General features: G+C 31.3%; 1 protein-coding gene across 2 annotated transcripts in view; it reads left to right on the forward strand.

Moving 5' to 3' along the window:
• The window catches only part of rbm20 (RNA binding motif protein 20), a 75,265-nt gene that overhangs the window by 27,499 nt on the left and 31,874 nt on the right, over positions 1-15,892 (forward strand). Inside the window, exon 1 of one of the 2 annotated variants that reach the window (XM_051095677.1) lies at positions 11,881-12,061. The exons of the other annotated variant lie outside the window; for it this stretch is intronic. The gene's annotated coding sequence lies outside the window, so the exon portion shown is untranslated. Of the gene's footprint in view, positions 1-11,880; positions 12,062-15,892 lie in introns of those variants that run through there. 2 annotated transcript variants of the gene reach the window in all.

The raw sequence follows: 15,892 nt of genomic DNA on the forward strand, positions 1-15,892 counted from the left end.
ACCTGCAGGTAGGTGGGCGTCTTTTTCCTGTGGCTGTCAGCGCAGGGGTTGGAGCCAGATCTTCACTGCCCAAACCGACCAATCATACCAGTGTAGTGCGTCCAAGAACATTGGACCTGCTGTTAGGAACTCCGTTCCAAAACCTAGCGAGCAGCCCCGCCGCCTATATAGGCAGCATCCTGAAATGGAACCTTGCGAGTGACCGATTTGGAACGCTCTATATATGCATCAGCTCTGCACGCCTCACAAACTGCATTCTTGCAGTTTTCAGTGGATGTTAGCATGTTGCTGAGCTAAGTAACGTGATACTCTAATTATGGCCATATGATTTCCGAGACATGGAAAATGAGGACGAAATTATACAATCCAGTCTGTGGAATATCACAGCAAAATTTGGATGAATAAATCAGAAGTAGAGTTCCTAGGCCACCTATTTATTACATGGTTTAAATGACCCAATTCTGATTTTTTTTTTTTTCTCCCACATAGCACATATCAGATATGTATGGAAGTCCGTTTCCGCCACTGAATAAAAAAAAAAAACAACAACTCCCAATTATCTTGCAATTCTGGCTATTTTCTCACAATTGCGAGTTTACATCTCACAATTCAGACTTTTTTTCTCAGAATTGTGTGATACAAACTCGCAATCACAATTTTGTTTATATCTCACAATTCTGACTTTTTCTCAGAACTGCCAGACATAAAATAGAATGTGAGATATGAACTTGTGATTTTGAGAGATGAAGTCAAAATTGTGTAAAATAAACTAAGCAGTTGTGAGTTATAAAATCAGAATTGCAAGATATAAACTTGCAATTCTGACTTTTTTCTAATTTTTAATTGTGAATTAAGTCAGAATTGAGATATAAACTAGTGATTCTGAGAGATGAAGTCAGAGTTGTGTAAAATAAACTAAGCAGTTGTGAGTTATAGTCAGTTTGCAAGATATGAACTTGCAATTCTTTTTTTTCTCAAAATTGCGAGTTTATGTCTTACAATTATGACTTCTTTCTCAGAATTGTGAATTTATATCTTGCAATTTTTTTGGGAGTTTTCAATTAAGAGTTATGTCAGAACTGAGAGATATAAACTTGTGATTCTAAAAGATGACATCAGAATTGTGTAGAATAAACTAAGCAGCTGTGAGTCAAAATTGCAAGATATAAACTCACAATTCTATCTACTTTCTCAGAATTTGGAGTTTATATCTCGCAATTCTGACTTTTTTTTTTTTCGAGTTTTCAATTGTGAGTTAGAATTGTGAGATATAAACATGCAATTCTGAGAACATAGTCTTTTCCCCCCCTTAAAATAGGACTTTATAACTCATAATTGCAAGTTTATATCTCACAATTCTGAGAAAAAAATGTAATTGCGACATATAAACTTTTTAGCGAGTTTGTATCACGGAATTCTGAGAGAAAAAATCTGAATTGTGAGAGAAAAAGCCACAATTCTGAGAACATATCAGTCTTTTGTGTGTTATGACTAGCAATTAGGCTGGATATATTTTGTAGACCTGGCAACCCTGTTACTGCATTTCGCCAGATGTATAATGTAAAAGCAGATATCACATATGGGTAACATTTAAAACTTGTAGCTGGTCTCCGAAAAATCAAAAATTGTCAAAATATCGCAATTTGACTAAGGCCACATTTACACTGCAGGTCTGGATACCCAATTATGATATGGAGTAGTGTCTATGAATATAAAGTGAAAAAAACAAACAAAAAAACAGTTAATTTAAATACAGACTTTGCAGGTTTACTATATATGCACCATAATTTGACAAAACTATCATTAGATACTCACAGAAACTTGTTTTCTCAGTGAACATCTTAAATTATGCCTCAAAATACTCCCTGCATAGGCAGCTCACTAGGTCTTGGACAACACAATGTCATGGCAATTTGTAACTGTTTTACATTTTGTCATATGGTTGTTAATTCATATGAATTTGTACAATCTCCCATGTTTAGGGGCGGAGCTCCATGCTTCCTTTTTTCTAAAAACATGTTTTCATACAGATCACATATGAAATCACAGCCTCAAAAGAATACATATCTTCTCATGAGATCAGGCTGATTTTGGATCACAACCAAGGTTTCTTGTCCTAAGGTTGAAAGCATGTAACTCTGAGTATTTAGTAGGCACTAATCCAGTCTTAAAGTTTTATTTCAATGCAGAGGCGGTGACAATTTTTAGGCTGCTTGTTTTGTGCGAACACCAGTCATCACCTTTGTCGCACAATTATATCACAACTACATTAGTAGGTTACATTTATAGCTAGGTATCATTACAGAATCAGGATTTGAATGTAAGAATTAGGTAACACAATGTGTGACACAATGCCCTATTTGTTCACGCATGTTTTCCTTCCTTTAGAAGTGCTTGTAAAAGTCACCATATGGCATGACTAAATGTGGACCTTTAAAAACCTCGGTGATATGATAATGGTTGTGACGTTACTACAGCGCATGAATCACATTCCAGAAGCCTGCGATGGTACTCTGTTGCCTCTTGGACTAGACTGTGGTTTGGGTCACACCAGACCGTCGTAAATCACTCTCCTCAACGGTTTGGCTCAGACACTCCCCACAACCCGACTAGCCAATCCGCGCCGGCTCTAATGACTTGGCCGAGTGGCATAGGCTGTGTTTGCTGAAAGGTTGTTAATGTCGGAGTGATTTACTGAAAGCTGGTTTAAAATTATTGACGTGCTTCACATTTCTGCTTTCTAAATTCTGATTTTGTGCTGTCATTGTATATGCGTTTATAGTGTAACCGCAATGGTAATGAAACTGACAGTTGCAACCCTAAAATCTGATTGGTTGAGCCGTACATCATTTGATTTTTAGTAGACTTGGGACATAGACAGTTACAACCCTACAATCTGATTGGTTGAGCTATACATCATTTGATTTTTAGTAGACTCGGGACATAGATGCACTCCTCACTGTAAGCTGAGAAAGTTTGACCTTTTTTTAGAGAGTGTGGACTATAAAAAAATAGTTTTTGAAGTTGTAAATAAAGTAGTAAAGAATATAGGAGTATTACAAATTATTTAAAACTATTTCAGTCTTTCAACTTCAAAATTTCATGTTTAATTCATCACGTTACTTGCTTTTTTTTGCCTTTCAATTTTGAAGTAAATATAGTGTAAATCCTACACCTGTTATTTATTTATAAAAAATAAGCCTAAATATCAACAGTTGATCTGTGCTTTCATCAAACATGATACAATTTGTATTAAGTTAAAAATATATATTTTTTTTGTACATATATTCTTATTTAAATGGAAGAAACACTGATCACACTCGCGGCGACATAGCACTTTTACAACAAAATCTAAAGCTATTAAAAACAATTTTGTTAATTGAAATTGAACATAAATATTAGATGAAATACTTAAATTAAATGGAAAATAAAAAGAAGTTCAAGTTGAAGTGCTAAAATACTGAAAATAAACTGGAAAATGGAAATAAAGTCTGAAACAAATAAATAAATGAAACCTCAATAGTAATATAAAAAAATTAAAACTAATGAAAATAACTAAAACTTAAAATGAAATTAAAATGAAAATATAAAAGCTGATTTGAAATATTCATAAAACTCTCATAGTTTAATAGTAACAATATTAAACTACCATGCAGTGTCAACTTTTTCTGCTTTGATGGTTCAGTCAAAATGGAAATAAAATCTGAAACAAATAAATTAATTAAACCTAAATAGCAATATAAAAAAACTAAAACTAATTAAAATGAAAATATAAAAGCTGATTTGAAATATTCATAAAACTCTAATAGTTTATAAACAATACTAAACTAACATGGATTGTCAACTTTTTCTGTTGTGATAGTTCAGTCAACCTTTAAAATAGAACCGAAAAAAACTAAAATGACTCCTCAAAGCGTGGAGAGATTGCTTTTACTTTTGTAAGCAAGCAGATTTGTGATTTTTGCGTTTGAAAATCCCAGTAACACTACAATAAGGTGTCATTTGTTAAAATTAATGTATTAACTAACATGAATGAACAATGAACAAAACATTTATTACACTGTTTATTAATCTTTGTTAATGTTATTTAATAAAAATATTAACTGTTATATTAATATTATATATTAATATATATTATATATTAACTGTTAATATTAACATTAACTGTTAAACGTTAACAAACACAACTTGTGATTTTAATAATGCATTAGTAAACGCTAATATTAACATGAAGTAAGATTAATAAATGCTGTAGAAGTATTCTTCATTCTTAGTTCATGTTAACTAAAGGTAACTAATGAACCTTATAGTTCACTTAAAGTGTTACCAAAATCCCACACACTTACATTTTAAGGAAGAAGCTAAGCTAAGAGTCATTTGAGGTGTGAGATTTCTCTCTTAACTCTATGTGGACCATTATATTTTCTGAAGCAGAAGATCTATCTTCCAGTACACACTGCCCTCATTAGGCCGCATGTGGATTCTAGGACACAATTAATGTCTGGGATGCTTTGGTGACAGTCAGAAATCTGTCAGCACCATCTAGTGGATTTGCTCTTATCTGCTTATGGCAAAGAATGAAATTAGTCACTTGAACTGACAGTTTGTCAGGGACCAACTTAAACCTTGATGAATCACTCTTGCTATTTGTATCTGCTCATCTCATTCAATTATGTTTTAATTATGTTTTGACTGTTTTAAATGCAGTAAATCTATCTATCTATCTATCTATCTATCTATCTATCTATTTTATCTTATCTAATTTTTATGCTTGTTACATATTTTATTTTCCTACTTGTTATTTCTTTTTTAGCTATATGTCAGTATGTAATGATGCATATAGTTAAGACTTTTTCAACATATTAACAGTTTTCATATATACATATATTACATTTTACTACTGATTTAAAATTGTAATAATAATAATATTTATTACATTTTATTACAATTTCATTATGTACCATTTGTTAATATTGTTTATTTTGCATTTGTTTTCCTATTTCCTTACCACTTTTTGACTATTTTGAAACGTGTGTGTGTGTGTATATATATTTATTTATATATATATATATATATATATATATATATATATATATATATATATATATATATATATATATATATATATATATATATATATATATATATAGTATTTATATCTATGACAAATAGGCTTATTTTGTAAAAGACGATTTTTGCAGAAGAAATGCATATATTTATGTAGTGTGAACTCTGATCTTTGAGAAAATATAAAGGCTCCCTAACTTTCGTCAGTTCTAGCATAGTTGTAGTTGTTGTTGTTTTTACTGAACTGTACAATAAATTTGTCCTATGGTGTGACAGAGCAAAAATTAAGAAGAAAAAAAAAACCTTTAATAAAAACTTAATAATATACTAAATAGCATGAGAGAGAGAGAGAGAGAGATCTTCACTGTTAGAAACTTATTTTCATATAGTGTTATTTATGTAATATGAAATTATAATTAACATAATTTTCTGCATTGTTCTCTTAGCATTTCCTCCCTTCTGGTGGATCCCTGTTAATTTTCTGTCTATATTTATGTGTCCTCTATCTTCCACTAATTACTCTTCCTCAATTCTTTCTCTTTCAAAAACAAAGTATTACATTTTGTGTATTACATTATTTTCATGACACTTTATAACAGTACACGTTTTCTGCAAAAACGTCAGAAAATAGTTTAATGTAGTTATTGCAATTAAGAACGCTGAAAAGGAGTTAAACGAATCGTAATTATTTAAAATGCTTCTTAGAGACCTTGTCCCACCAAAGGACATTTCAGCCTTTTGTCAATGAATGACCTTGCTCTTCCAAACTAACCTGTCATTAGTGATTATCAAGACATATTTGCATAATTTTCCATGATTATGTAGTTTAACATATAGTTAACAGTTTTTAATTAAAACATATAATTTACACACCAAAGGACAACAAAATGTAACACTTTTGTAGTTGTTTTTTAGTAGTTTCTAAAAAAAAGTTAAATGTTTGAACAATTCTAGGATAAAAATTCACCATTTGCACATCATGGACTTGACAAGGGGGTTCAGTAAAATTTTCTCTTGAATTGGCCAATTTAAACTCAGGATATGGTGTCACACCAGAGGACATGGTTTTCAGACAAACTGTATCAGGTTCCTACGCTTTCAGAAATGTATGGATGAAAAAATAATTGGCATTTACTAAAATAGACACTTGTACAATTGTGCCAGAGTTATTTATTAACATTTTTATGCTTTTCTTTTTCATTTATAAAAGTTGTGTTTAATTAAACCATGCTTGAGACAGTGACATCATTGGACAATTTTGAGATTTGGCTCAAAAATTTAAAAAATCAAATAACAAACAACTTTTATAACAACAGGTCCATATAGCTTAAATAAATGTTTAACCATTTAATGCATTTTAAATAACAACAATATTACTTAATATTAATTTTTATGTGGTGGGACAGTGAAAATTCCATGTCACATATAATGCTTTTTACTTGTTTATATATTTTAATTTTAATTTGGTTTTGTTTACGTATTAACTTTTTATTAATTAATACTTTTTTTACCTTTATGTCAAGGCATGTCGCTTTAAATACAGTTTAATTTCTCCGATCAACAAAGGTTGCTGGTTTTCCTCCTCTTTGTTTTGGCATGAAAGTAAAGGTGTAGTTTTACAGTAGTCATGTTATACCTGTCACAAGGGTCCTGCGGCCCCGTCCTGTGTCCTGTGGCCCCGTGTGGCTAAAAAAGGGGAAAGAATCTCAAATGCTGGTTGTTGTGTCGTCCGCTCTGAATGCCAACAGATGGCTGGCTGTAAATCTGTCACATTGGCACCTCGCTGGGAATTGGAAGCTGGGCCGCTTGTGTACAAAGGCCTGTTTATGGCAGACCGTGAAGAGCACTACAAAACAACCGCCTAAAATTATACTTGATTAACAAATAAATGGTTGCCAGATAATCAAAATATTTTTTAAACAAGGTCATAAGCTTGGTCACATTTTATTTTAAGGTCCATTTCTCGCTATTAACAAACCATTAACTATGACTTTACCTCAATAAACTTCTAATTTGCTGCTTATTAATAGTTAGTTGTTAAGTTTAGTGCTTTAGAAGTACTAATAAACAGCCAATATCTAAATAATAGGCGTGCTAATAAGCAACTAGTTAGGAGTGAGAATTCTGATACTACAGCATGATGTGCTATATTAAGTAAAAATAAATAATACGCATTTGAAATGTATTATATACTAATGTATGTGTGTTTATAATTATCTGCACACTTTAAAACATAAAACAATGTATAACACGTAATTAGATGTTTGAAACCAACATACAAAAGTATGTTTATTTGTGCTTTAAAGTGAGATAATGTAATTATTTAGTAAAAGTTCTATTTGAGGGCTGAGTTTGGACAGATTTCTCTTTCAGTGCTGGTATTCAGCGGCTCTTAAAGCAGCTTGGCTTCAGGGTTTGGTGACTGCATGTGTTTGAGGTCAACATATTTGAACCTGTTGAGTTTCAAGTTTCATTGGTATTATTTTCAAATGAAGTCATTGTGTTTTATTACTCTTTAATTATTCTTCAAATATTGCACAGAGTATCTTCATAGAGAGCTTTGCTTAACATCAGCCAGAAATAAATTTGGAATGGGCACCATATTTAAAATCTGCTACAGTTTGAATTTAATTTAAATTGAGGCTGTAAACAAGATGTGGAATGAATTTGAAATTTGAAATGTAGAATTTAGATTTAGATTAAATTTAAATTTAATAACAAAACAAAATCACATCATTAATTTGAACTATTTGTATATTTTCAATACATTTTATACAGTTTAAAACTGACTAAAAATAACACGATTAAAGCATCTTGCCATCAACAAAAATTTAAGATCATTTATATGAAATGAATCTAAAATTTCCAAAAGATTCACATAGAATGTCCTCACCCCCTTGTCATCCAAGATGTTCATGTCTTTCTTTCTTCAATTGTAAAGAAATTATGTTTTTTGAGGAAAACATTTCAGCATTTTTCTTCATATAATGGACTACTATGGTGCCCTGATTTTGAACTTCCAAAATGCAGTTTAAAAAAACGCTCGTCTTGTCTTACTCTGCTTGGACTGTTTTTGTTCTGGTTCGTGACAGTTCGGGTATGTCGAAAAACTCCCATCTCATGTTCTCCCTCAACTTCAAAATCGTCCTATATCGCTGTTTTACCTTCTTTGTTAAGGGTGTTTGATCTTCTTTGCATGTTCACATTGCAAACACTGGGTCGGTACTTCTGCAGCGATGTAGGAGAAAATACGGTCAGAGTTTTTGGACATACCCTAACTGTCTTGAACCAGAATACACAGAGTTCATGGAGAGAAAGGCAAGACGAGCATTTGAGATTAAAAAGTATTTAAATTGTATTTTTCAAATGGAAAAAAACGATCGTTTCACTAGATAAGACCCTTCTTCCTCGTCTGGGATCGTTTACAACCACATTTGGGATCATTTGAAGCCGCATTTAAACTGCATTTTTGAAGTTCAAAATCGGGGCAACATATCAGTCCATTATATGGAGAAAAATGCTGAAATGTTTTCCTCAAAAAACATAATTTCTTTACGACTGAAGAAAGAAAGACATGAACATCTTGGATGAGAATGGGGTGAGTACATAATATGTCAATCTTTGTTTTGGAAGTGGACTTTTCTTTTAAAGGGCAATTCAAGCTTAAAATTACATCTAATGTTTTTGTTCAATGGCCCGTAGTGCAACAACGCTTAATTTCACAGAAGGATCTAACTTAAAGAAAATTTTTGAGTATTCATAAATTTACATGAAAACAATGTGGTAAATATTTTGAAAAATGACAATTCAATTTAGACATTCAGTTACTAAATTTCCCATTACTAAAAGTACAGAATTTCATAAAATATCTACTATTTTACATATTTTTGAGTTTATATATTCTGTATTTTAGCTGTTGCTTGTGTTAAAGGTAAAGAAAATTATAAATCCTAAAATAACATTAATAACAAAACTGTTCATTCTTAATATCATTACAATATTTACATTATGATAGCAAACAAACAGATTTCTAAAAAAAAAAAAAAAACAATACTTTACAATAAATTGTCATTTGTTAAAATTAATGTATTAACTAACACAAACAAACAATGAACAATACATTTATTACACACTTTATTAATCTTTAACGTTAGTTAATAAAAATACAGTTTGTTCATGTTAGCTCACAGTGTATAAACTAATGTTAACAAACACAACTTGTGATTTTAATAAATCACAAATAAATGCATTAGTAAATGTTGAAATTAACATTAAGTTTTAAGTATTAAGTAATTAAGTGTTGTTTGATCTTAGTTCATGTTTACTAACGTAGTTAACTAATGTTAACTAATGAACCTTATTGTAAAGTGTTACCAAATAAACTTATATTCGTTATCTTTTATACAGTTTTTACAATAACTATTGATTACAATTCCATTGTAATTTAGCAAAAATGTGTTGTTTTGCAACAAACACAATTCAGCAATTAAACAAATGAAATGAAATTATTTTAACTGTTGCGTGATTACGTGTGACCACATGTTATTTATTTTCAGATTTCATCAGTAGTTTTGTCCAATATTTCCAGCCGAGGCTTGTGGATGTGTTCGCGGTTTATAATGACATTCTGTTGTGTGTTAATATTCCCAATAATTGCAGTTGATCTGTCAGGGTGTTGCGTTTTATCCCAGATGCTGTCAGCGCTTCAGTTTATCATGATAAGCAGGTGATAGCACTCATCTGTCATTCCAGCGCACTGATGTTGCTAATTAAAAATGTGAAAACTAGGACATAGCGAACACTCGACATCTGAAGTTCAGGGCCAGGTGGGCGTCTTGGCAAAGACAGAATGCTGTCAAACAAGGATCACGTTCAGGATTTAATACTCTAACATTATCCTACAAACTTGTGCGTGACTCCAGAAGAACATTTTCGTCTAGGATTGGATGGCTCGGGTTTCACTTAGATTTCACTTTAATTCGTTTTAAAGGTCTTGCATGCGTATTTTTAACGTGCGTGTTATTTTTTGCCTGGCAACCTAAAAATGTGCTTCACGTGGTAACATTTAAATTAATTTGTGTTAATTCAATTAAATTAAGTTATATTTAATTTAATGAATTGGTAACACTTATAAGGTGCCATTTTTTAACATTAATGTGTTAAATAACATGAACGAACAATGAACAAAACATTTATTACACTATTTATTAATCTTGTTAACGTTAGTTAATAAAAATACAGTCATTCATTGTTTTTTCATGTTAGTGCATTAACTAATGTTCGAACAAACACACCTTTTGATAATAATTATGCATTAGTAAGTGTTTAAATTAACATTAACTAAGATAAATAAATGCTGTAGAACTGTTGTTCATTCTTAGTTCACATTAACTAATAACTAATGTTAATTGTGAAGCTATACAAATTACTTAAATCTAAAAATGTGCTTTATTTGGTTATATTTAAAATAAGTTTACATTTTTATACAAATTAATGTATCCTTTAAAAAAAAAAAAAGTTATATTTAATTTAATTAAATAAATGTTAATATCGCTAATAGTTTAAATCAAGGGGTTGTGTTTTTTGTCCCATTTTTGTACATTTTAATTCTATTTCTTACTTTTAATTTGACTGAATTAACCTCTGTCGTTTTTAAGAGTCAGAACAGATTAAAATATAGCTATTTTATATCCATTAAAAATAAAAATAAATGTTTTACTGCAGACAATCTGCAAGTTTAAATGAAATAGTTCAAATTTAGATCTAATTTTAAAATTATTCCGTACAATTTTATTGTAATTTATACTACAAAAATTGGTGTATACACATCAAAAAAAGTTGTTGTATTAAACGTGAAATTTCTTATATATTTATTTATTTATGACAGATTTTCAAACAGTTTTTCTGAAAATACAAAACAAACCAGAATCCCACAAACTGTATATATATCAAATAAAAAAATATATAGATACACACCTTAAACAAAGCCATATTAATCAGACTTAAACAAAATATTAAACATGGAGTAAAAATAAACAAATAACAAAAACAAATTTCAACTCTTAAAAAGAAAAGTGAGGAAGGGGCCAAACGTGAAATATCCAAGTAAAAAAAAACTGAAATAGCATTTATTTAGCAATATTTTATGTTTACATATGTAGTAAATAAATACAGAACTCCTAGTTTATGCTACAAAAAAATTGGTGTAGAAAACTTTTTCACAAGGTGTGTTAAAGGTGAAATGTCTAAGTAGAAAAACATAAATAGTATTTATAATCTTTCTTTTATTTACAACTTTGAAAATCAGTGTAGTTAATGGATTTAAAATTGGCTGTATTTACTAATAAATTAGCTAAATTACATGATTTCATTTTAATATGATTAAATCAACATGTCTACATTTATTACACAGTTATTACACCAAATTGAAACAACATTATACTAAATTGATCTAAATAACATTAACTTTGTCTTTTCTAAAGCTGCTTTACAGCTAAAATGAAATTTGTTTCGTATTTCAGGAATTTTACAACAAAAGCTTTTATTTTCTGCTTATTACAGCACATCCGTATTGTATAAAGTAGAAAAATGTTGATTCTTGTTACACTTACAAAATATATAATAGTTTTTCGTCTGCTTGTTTGTTTTTCTCCAGGCTCCACTAAAATGTAACTAGAAAATCTGTCGTGCATGGTAAAGTAGTTGATGCGTCGGATGTGGAGGCACGTCCCATTTGGGAATGGTTTTATCCATAAGGTGTTAGTTCATGTAACATCGCCCTCCCTGTTTTCCCTTCACACACTTTTGCGAAGCACATGTGACACTTCATCACTCCAGCCGCTATTCCAGGCCAAATCAGCCTGCGAGAGCAAGCACGCATTCATGGCAAAGGGAACTACAGGCGGCTAGTGAACTCAGAGTCCTGCTGGATTCGAGCAAAGGCCGTTATAAAGAGAGAGAAACCTGTAGTGAAGGCTTGAGTGAAGGAACGGAGGTAAGAGCCAGCATCTTGCTGATGTGTTGACTCGGTGTTCTGCCATAAGTTGTAAAGCGGCTGCCAGGTTTCTTTTGATTTAACGCTCTTTTAAATCTGTTTGTCACACATCTTAAGGGGCTAATTTATTATTTCCTCTCTGAGCGCGGCCTGCAGATGTAGTGTGAGGAGAAAAAAAACGCTTTGTGAGATGTTTGTTGAGTGACGTTTCAGGATAAGGGCGACAGATGTGAAGTTGTGTGTGGAGACGAAGGTGTGTGTTGGTTTTCATGAAGCGATTCTACGAATTTTAAAACAATTTAACTTTTGGAGGTTGTCGCAGTTTTTGCTTTTGCATTCGGCTGGGATTTGTGTGGAACGTCTAGTTTAATTTTCGAAGTCAGAAATCGTGTTTAATGTCATTTCAAAGTTTATTGGAGTACATTGTATGAGAAAATACTATTTTAGTCTTTATACTTTAAACATGCATGTGGTACTTTCTGATTCTTTGTAACTGTGTGTGAAATTTACCAGCAGTTTCTGTATTAAATTGTTTACTGTACACCAATGAATATAAGATCCAGACCAGACTAAAATAGGTTTTTAATTCAGCAATTTACCATTTTCACTTTTTAGATTGTCAAAATAAAATTATGTCTAAATAAATTACGTCTAAATGGAATAAGAGTCTTCTGATGTAAACACAAATCAAGTTTGTTCTCTTATTAAACTATAGTGAATTGACATCATATAGTTAGAATATTCTACATTTGCAGATCATTTTATCTGTACTTTTACACTTTAAGCTTAATAAAGTGTGCTAGCATTTAAAGCCGATGTGAAACGAAACCTTGTACATACAGTACATTACATTTCAGACACCAGATGCTCCTGTTAGCGGTAACTGAATATGGTAATACATGCGCACCATTACAAGTTTGTTGGGATAGAAGGCCTCTGATTTCCTTGTCAAAATGTTTATTAGTTATTCATTTTCAGGAGCACTTCTTTATTGTATTTTGAGCAGTTTGTAGTTATATATTTATTTTTGTAATGCACCAAATATGCATGTATTTAGACAGATTTTTGGTTTCTACAGCAGATTTATAGACCTGTTTAGCTTTTTATGAGTATATAATAACATAGTTAAGTGCTGTTTAAGTTAAGGATGAAGTAGATTTAAAGGAAATTGTAAACGTTTAAAATGTATGTATATGTAAAGATAAAAATAGAGCAAAAAATCAGTGTTTGTGTAAAGGTGCCACTTTAACATTTTGATTTAATGACTGTAATGCTTTACAGAAGCAGAATATGGTCACACGTACCATATTTAACACATGAATCTACAATTAAATGTACAAGACAACATGTCTTTCTCTCTAATTAAAACAAAAACAATACTAAACCAGTTTTTATGTTTGCTACTTGAACACCTGATACTATTTCACATGCATGGTTATTTTTATATATGTACGTGAGTGCGTGGATTTTCTCAATTCTCAGTTGTCGTCGCTGGTAAATGTTTTTGTCGCATTGTAATAATTGCAAATGTTTTTGTAGGCTAAGGACAACAGAACTACTGTTAAAAAATGTTTTTGAAAAAGTCTCTTAATTGTCTCTTATGTTCACCAAGAATGCATTTATTAAAAACAAGTGAAATATTATTACAATTTCAAATAACTATTTTCTATGTGAATATATTTTAAAATGTAATTTATTCATGTGATGTAAAGCTGAATTTTCAGCTTTATTACTTCAGTCTTCAGTATCACGTGATCCTTTAGAAATCATTCTAATATGCTGATTTGCTGCTCAAAAAAAAAGAAAAAAAAAATATATTATCTAGGTTGAAAACAGTTGAACTGCTTAATATTTTTGTTGGAAACAGTTTTTTTTTTAGATAGTTCAAATGGATAGCATTTACTCAAAATAGAAATCTTTTCATTTTTAAATATTTTTACTGACACATTTGAACAATTTATTGGATCCTCACAGAATAAAAGTATTAATGGTTACACTTTATTTTACAGTATGTGTACTTACTTATCCAAGAAAGTACTGAGTAGTATAAGGTAACCTCCTGGTTACCAGGTTATAACAAAGTTATTGTAATTTCTATAATAAGTACATAGCATGTATGTATGTGTGTATATATATATATATATATATATATATATATATATATATATTTACATTTACATTTAATCATTTATGACCCTGGACCACAAAACTAGTCATAAGCAGCAAGGGTATATTTGTAGCAATAGCCAACAATACAGCGTATGGGTTAAAATTATTTTTCTTGTATGCCAAAAAATCATTAGGATATTAAGTAAAGATCATGTTACATGAAGATATTTTGTAAATTTCCTAACGTAACTATATCAAAACTTAATTTTTAATTAGTAATATGCATTACTAAGAACTTCATTTGGACAACTTTAAAGGCGATTTTCTCAATATTCTGAGAATATTTTTTTGCACCCTCAGATTCAAGATTTTCAAATAGTTGTATCTCAACCAAATATTGTCCTATCCTAACAAACCATACATCAATAGAAAGCGTATTTATTTATTATAATGATGTATAAATCTTCAAAAAATTTACCCTTATGACTGGTTTTGTGGTCCAGGGTCACATTTGAACAATTTAATGGATTGCTGCAGAATAAAAGTACTAATAGTTAGACTTTATTTTACAGTATGTGTACTTACAGTGTACTGACAGTGGTTTCAGGGTTAGTACCATGTTATTACAAATTATTGTAATTGCTGTATACATTTACATTTAGTTCTTTAGCAGATGCTTTTTTTTTAAGTGACTTTCAAATGTGGACAGTAGAAGCATATTTCCATCACTTTGTCATGTTCAGGCATTGCAGACACTGTCCTCTATCTGAGCCATGATGTCATTCATTTCCATCCAATGAAAGTCCAGCTCTTATAAACTCGAACAGTTGCTTTCAGGACACATTTGAGGTCGGCGTAGCATGACCTCTATACTCTTGCCAATTCATCCCGGGATTATCTAGTGCTAGACGAAGAGTCCCACAGATTGTTTCTTCCCACGACTCTGATTGGTGCAAAGACATTGTACACGCACAATGGCGTATAATTATGCTCCACAGATTTCCTGTCCTAAGACGGGCTTGTATTAATTGGCGCAGGGCATTTGACGCCTGGGTCCTCTGCTTATATGAGACGACTCGAGTGCAGAAGCGAGCGGGCAGCTGTGAGAGCCGTATTGGTTTGCGGCAGTAGCTGAGTGTGCTGTGTTGTATGTCACTGGTGTATTTTGGGCGTTTGAGTCATGATGTTAGGGCGATACCGCCGTAATGTCATACAGTCCGAAATTGCAGACAAATTTTTGTTTATGTTTTCACCAATGATATAAAAAGCAATGATACGATATACTTACAAAAGCGCAAATAGTTTTTAGAGGGAGAAAAACAAATCTGTCAAACAAAGCTATTCAGGTAGGAATTAAGCACTACTTATGTGCTACTAATGTTACAATGTTTTCGAAATACAATCTAAGAGAGTCGCGTTTACGTGCGCTTGCAATGTGTAAGATCATTTTATACCATGCCAACCATAAAGCTAGACTTCTGAAATCCATCAATGGCTCCATTTCTGCACTCTGAATTGTGGTATGCTACAGTTGACCAGCTGTTGGGTCTCAAGAGCCAGTTGTACCATAAAATCTAATTTATGTACGTTGTGTCTTGGCCCAAGATTTCCTTTACATTTCACATGCCGTTTTACGTGCCAGGTTGTACATGTGTAGTACTGTGGTAATATAAACCCATATTTAAGTACCTGTTTACTGCCATTATACTGCTGCTACTGCTT

Source organism: Labeo rohita, chromosome 22 (genome assembly GCF_022985175.1).
Source record: "Labeo rohita strain BAU-BD-2019 chromosome 22, IGBB_LRoh.1.0, whole genome shotgun sequence".
NCBI lineage: Eukaryota > Metazoa > Chordata > Actinopteri > Cypriniformes > Cyprinidae > Labeo > Labeo rohita.